The sequence below is a fragment of the Lampetra fluviatilis genome, chromosome 68 (assembly GCF_964198595.1).
Source record: "Lampetra fluviatilis chromosome 68, kcLamFluv1.1, whole genome shotgun sequence".
Taxonomy (NCBI): Eukaryota; Metazoa; Chordata; class Hyperoartia; order Petromyzontiformes; family Petromyzontidae; genus Lampetra; species Lampetra fluviatilis.
In genome coordinates this window covers 3,733,675-3,739,863 of record NC_136342.1, presented here as the reverse complement: position 1 = coordinate 3,739,863, position 6,189 = coordinate 3,733,675, and positions in this window count along the sequence as shown.

The following is a 6,189-nucleotide window of genomic DNA, read 5'->3' as shown; positions in this document are numbered from 1 at the left end:
CGCGAAGCAGGCGACACGAACAGACTTCCTCCGACCGACTCAGTGGGGAACTCTTTTAATGCACGAGGCCACGCCGACGGCAATTCGCGAGGATTTCTACAATTCCTCCAGAAAAAAGAAAAGTCGTCCAAACAGAAAAAACACAACCCAGAAAAATCATCTCTCAACAACGGCAAAGACCCCTCCATCGCCCCCCCCCCATCCTCCTTCTCCTCCCATTGACGTCTCCCCTAGGGCACCGGGGTCATGGACACGGGCCACGGGGTCACGGACTCGGGGTCACGGGGTCACGGACTCGGGGTCACGGACTCGGGGTCACGGACTCGGGGTCACGGACTCGGGGCACGGGGTCACGGACTCGGGCCCCGGGGTCACGGACTCGGGGTCACGGACTCGGGGCACGGGGTCACGGACTCGGGGCACGGGGTCACGGGCAAGGGGTCACGGACTCGAGACCCGGGGTCACGGGCCCGGGGTCACGGACTCGGGGTCACGGACTCGGGGTCACAGACTCGGGCCACGGGGTCACGGACTCGGGCCACAGGGTCACAGACTCGGGGTCAAGGACTCGAGTCCTGGGGTCACAGGCCCGGGGTCCGACTCTGTGTTGCAGGAGGGGGGGGGGGGGCAGCAGCAGGGGCCCTGGGCAACACACACGGCGCACACACACGCACACGGCACGCACACACACACACGGCACGCACACGCACACACACGGCACGCACACACACGGCACGCACACACACACACACACACGGCACGCACACATACACAAACACGGCGCACACACATACACACACACGGCGCACACACACGCACACACACACACAGCACACACACACACAGCACACACACACGCACACGGCACACACACACACACGACGGCCCCCGCCACCTTTCAAGCTACAAAAACAACGATGCCGTCTTAGTCGTGCAAAGAAGAAGATCAAGAGGAGGTGGAGGAAGAATACGGCTGACAGGGCCACAAGTGGGGCGAGAGAGCTGCACGTGGCGATGATTTATATTAAGTTCACTTGCTTGCTTAGGACCGTGCAAATCTTTCGGTCGTTTTTTAACCCACTTCCCGTGATCCAATCGAGCTGACATTTTGCACACAGACTCGTTGTGCGTGACAATGCATTTTTGGGAAAATTTATTTCCAAAATTTGACACTGTTTAGGGAATGTTTTTTAAATATTTAATTACCAATTGTTTAATGCTGCCAGAGGACGAGAGGACTCTAGCCGCCCCGATGCCACGCATATAAAGGATTTATAGTGAAAAACTTTTTTTTTAAATCCTTTATATTAAGTTCGCTTGCTTGCTTGCTTGCGTGCTTGCTTGCTTGCTTACGACCGTGCAAATCTTTCGGTCGTTTTTTAACCCACTTCCCGTGATCCAATCGAGCTGACATTTTGCACACAGACTCGTTGTGCGTGACAATTAATGTTCGTGAAACATTTCCAAAATTTTACACTTTTTAGGACAAAAATATTATATGTAATTACCAATTGCTTAATGGTGCAATGCAATCATCTGACCCATAGGTGGCAGCCATCTCAAGCCAGAGGACGAGAGGACTCTAGCCGCCACGCATATAAAGGATTTATAGTGAAACACTTTGTTTGTACGGGTTATACTTATTCTGGCAGAAGGTATTCCAACGGTTTTAAGGTAAATTTGGGGTGCCGATTCCAAATCTGGCATCAGTTTTTTGTCTATCACATCAGCAGAAGAAAACTATTAAATAAATGTGGATATCTACGTAAAATTATATTATACTCTAGCCGCCACGCATATAAAGGATTTATAGTGAAAAACTTAGTTTTTGCGGGTTATACTTGTTCTTGATTTCACTGTCGCAAACTGGTCAATCACTTCTAGATTTGAAGCTTTCGTGACTGCAAGGAATCATCTTCTTAGGTTTTTTCGGTAAAGTCACGTAGGTAAAACATCAAAATTAATGAAAATAAAATAAAAACATTTTGATTTTTGTTTTTATTTGATTTTATTTTCATTAATTTTGATGTTTTACCTGGTCAATCACGTAATCAAAATGTTTTTTCCAATGTTTCTCTTTCAACGCTAAGAAGAGCAAGATCGCTGAGACGATCTTGTCCCATTGAAGCCGCAAATACGACAAAATAAGTTTCAATTTGCTGAACGACCGCTCACAGCTTTCAATTGAAGCTGCTATTGTTAATTAAATTAGCAGTGAAATTCGCAAATTCGGAAATCTGTCGTCTCCATAAAACACAATAAAACCAAGAAGATCCAAAGGAGTTTCTGGTAGAACTTCATTCCGGTTACTGAGCAGCATTTTGCAATCTCCAATTTCTGTGAAAATTTCGTGGACATTGATGTCGGTGTCATAGAAATCTCCAAAATCTGTGCAATTTCGACGAATTGCATCGACATCTGTGTCGGATAGAAGAGTTTTGACGTCCAGCAGAAATCCAAATTTTGTGTTCAGGTCTTTTAGTTGTTGAAGTCGATAAAATACGCTCTTCATAACGCGCACAATTTATTCTTCTGCTGAAAGTCCTGCATCTCTTGCCAGTTCTCCTGGCATCTTCCGACGTCGCCTAATTCTTCTGTCCACATCGATCCCCCAGGCTGTGCATCTTGTTTTGGCGTTTTCTACAGCAACTTGGCTCAAATCATCACGAAGCTTGACAAATTCATGCTCCAAAGATTCAAGATCAGTTGCTGCTTCCTTGAAATTCATAGTAGGATCCTGTAAGCGCTTCTGAACACGATCAATTTTTAAATCCTTTATATTAAGTTCGCTTGTTTGTTAAGGACCGTGCAAATCTTTCGGTCGTTTTTTAACCCACTTCCCGTGATCCAATCGAGCTGACATTTTGCACACAGACTCGTTGTGCGTGACAATTTTTTCGTGAAAATTTTTTTTTGCAAAATTTTACACTTTTTAGGACAAAAATATTATATGTAATTACCAATTGCTTAATGGTGCAATGCAATCATCTGACCCATAGGTGGCAGCCATCTCAAGCCAGAGGACGAGAGGACTCTAGCCGCCACGCATATAAAGGATTTAGAGTGAAAAACTTTGTTTTTACGGGTTATACTTGTTCCAAGAATGACATTCCAGAAATGTAATAAAACTATGAAGTTAAAATTTAATACGCGTGCCTGTAACTGTTCTGCATCACTTCTGGTTTCAGGCGTCATAGTCACGTCCTCCGATAATTTGTCAAGCAGCCCTACTAGTTCATCCAGTCCTTCATAGATAGCTTGAACAGCTTGTGATCGTGCACTCCAGCGTGTTTCAGGCCGTCGTAGTTTCCGCCTCCAAAAAACAGGCCAGTGACTAAGGCTGAAAGACTGCGCCTGTCTTTTCGATTTAAAGCTTCCGTGACTGCAGGGATTCATCTTCTTGGTTCTTTCGGTAAAGTCACGTAGAAGGGAAGTAATAAAATAATAAAAATAAAACATAATAAAATAAAATAATTCCAATTATTTTATTCTATTATGTTTTATTTTTAATTCTCATTATTTTATTTTATTGTTTTATTTTATTACTTCCCTTCTACGTGACTTTACCGAAAGAACCAAGAAGACTGCGCCTGTCTGTTGTTTGGGACGTTCTTCCATGTAAGTTCTTAATAGGCGCGCGTACCAAAATGTAATTACATGACATGTAGGCTGTGTGTGGCAGGATATGTAAACTTTTAGGTTGAGGTGTAGATTTGTGCAGTCGTTTCAGGCTGCCACGCCCGTCGCAATAAGTTATCATGTGACGTTGTAAGCCTCATCTTGGCGCCCCTTTACCTTGGCGCCCGGGGACACATGTACCTCCTGCCCCCCCCCCCTAGCTACGCCTCTGCCTCAAGTGCACCTAGCCTGGCACTGCCGGGTAGCCTCAAGTGCACCTAGCCTGGCACCGCCCAGTAGCATCAAGTGTACCTAGCCTGGCACTGTCCAGTGCTGATGTTGTTGGTGTTGACAGTGTTAGGCTGCTGCTATATATTTCGACGTGACAAGCCAATAAAATAAACATGAGATTTTGTATTGGGTCAATGTGGGTCTCTATGAGTGTGGGTCTCTATGAGTGTGGGTCTCTGTGGGTCTCTATGAGTATGGGTCTCTGTGGGTCTCTATGGGTCTCTATGAGTATGGGTCTCTGTGGGTCTCTGAGTATGGGTCTCTGTAGGTCTCTATGAGTGTGGGTCTCTGTGGGTCTCTATGAGTATGGGTCTCTGTGGGTCTCTATGAGTATGGGTCTCTGTGGGTCTCTATGAGTATGGGTCTCTGAGTATGGGTCTCTGTAGGTCTCTATGAGTGTGGGTCTCTGTGGGTCTCTATGAGTATGGGTCTCTGTGGGTCTCTGAGTGTGGGTCTCTATGGGTCTTTATGGGTATGGGTCTCTGTGGGTCTCTATGAGTATGGGTCTCTATGGGTCTTTATGGGTATGGGTCTCTGTGGGTCTCTATGAGTGTGGGTCTCTGTGGGTCTCTATGAGTATGGGTATCTGTGGGTATGAGTATGGGTCTCTGTGAATCTTTATTAGTATGGGTCTCTATGAGAATGGGTATCTGTGGGTCTCTATGATAATGGGTCTCTGTGGGTCTCTATGGGTATGGGTCTCTGTGGGTCTCTATGAGTGTGGGTCTCTGTGAATGTTTCTGTGGGTCTCTATGAGTATGGGTCTCTGTGGGTCTCTATGAGTGTGGGTCTCTGTGGGTCTCTATGAGTATGGGTCTCTGTGGGTCTCTATGAGTATGGGTCTCTGTGGGTCTCTATGAGTGTGGGTCTCTGTGGGTCTCCATGAGAATGTGTCTCTCTCCGAGTCTGTAGAAACACGCGTTTAGAGTATTCGGCTGCTGCTTCAATGTCCACGTGATGACGACAAGCCACTTCGTTGATCTATGACTCGTGATGGCCAAAAAAAACCAGCTACACATCAGCTCAGTCGGTGCCTTACCTGGTCAAACAAAACTGTAGTAGATACTTTCACAAATCACTCCCCCAACCCACGCCACCACGACACGAAGCACACAGCGCGAAGCAGGCGACACGAACAGACTTCCTCCGACCGACTCAGTGGGGAACTCTTTTAATGCGCGAGGCCACGCCGACGGCAATTCGCGAGGATTTCTACAATTCCTCCAGAAAAAAGAAAAGTCGTCCAAACAGAAAAAACACAACCCAGAAAAATCATCTCTCAACAACGGCAAAGACCCCTCCATCGCCCCCCCCCATCCTCCTTCTCCTCCCATTGACGTCTCCCCTAGGGCACCGGGGTCATGGACACGGGCCACGGGGTCACGGACTCGGGGCACGGGGTCACGGACTCGGGGTCACGGACTCGGGGTCACAGACTCGGGGCACGGGGTCACGGACTCGGGCCCCGGGGTCACGGACTCGGGGTCACGGACTCGGGGCACAGGGTCACGGACTCGGGGCACAGGGTCACGGGCACGGGGTCACGGACTCGAGACCCGGGGTCACGGGCCCGGGGTCACGGACTCGGGGTCACGGACTCGGGGTCACAGACTCGGGCCACGGGGTCACGGACTCGGGCCACAGGGTCACAGACTCGGGGTCAAGGACTCGAGTCCTGGGGTCACAGGCCCGGGGTCCGACTCTGTGTTGCAGGAGGGGGGGGGGGGCAGCAGCAGGGACCCTGGGCAACACACACGGCGCACACACACGCACACGGCACGCACACACACACACACGGCACGCACACATACACAAACACTGCGCACACACATACACACACACGGTGCACACACACGCACACACACAGCACACACACACACAGCACACACACACGGCACACACACACGACGGCCCCCGCCACCTTTCAAGCTACAAAAACAACGATGCCGTCTTAGTCGTGCAAAGAAGAAGATTAAGAGGAGGTGGAGGAAGAATACGGCTGACAGGGCCACAAGTGGGGCGAGAGAGCTGCACGTGGCGAGGATTTATATTAAGTTCACTTGCTTGCTTAGGACCGTGCAAATCTTTCGGTCGTTTTTTAACCCACTTCCCGTGATCCAATCGAGCTGACATTTTGCACACAGACTCGTTGTGCGTGACAATTAATGTTCGTGAAATTTTTTTTTCCAAAATTTTACACTTTTTGGGACAAAAATATTATAATTAATTACCAATTGCTTAATGGTGCAATGCAATCATCTGACCCATAGGTGGCAGCCA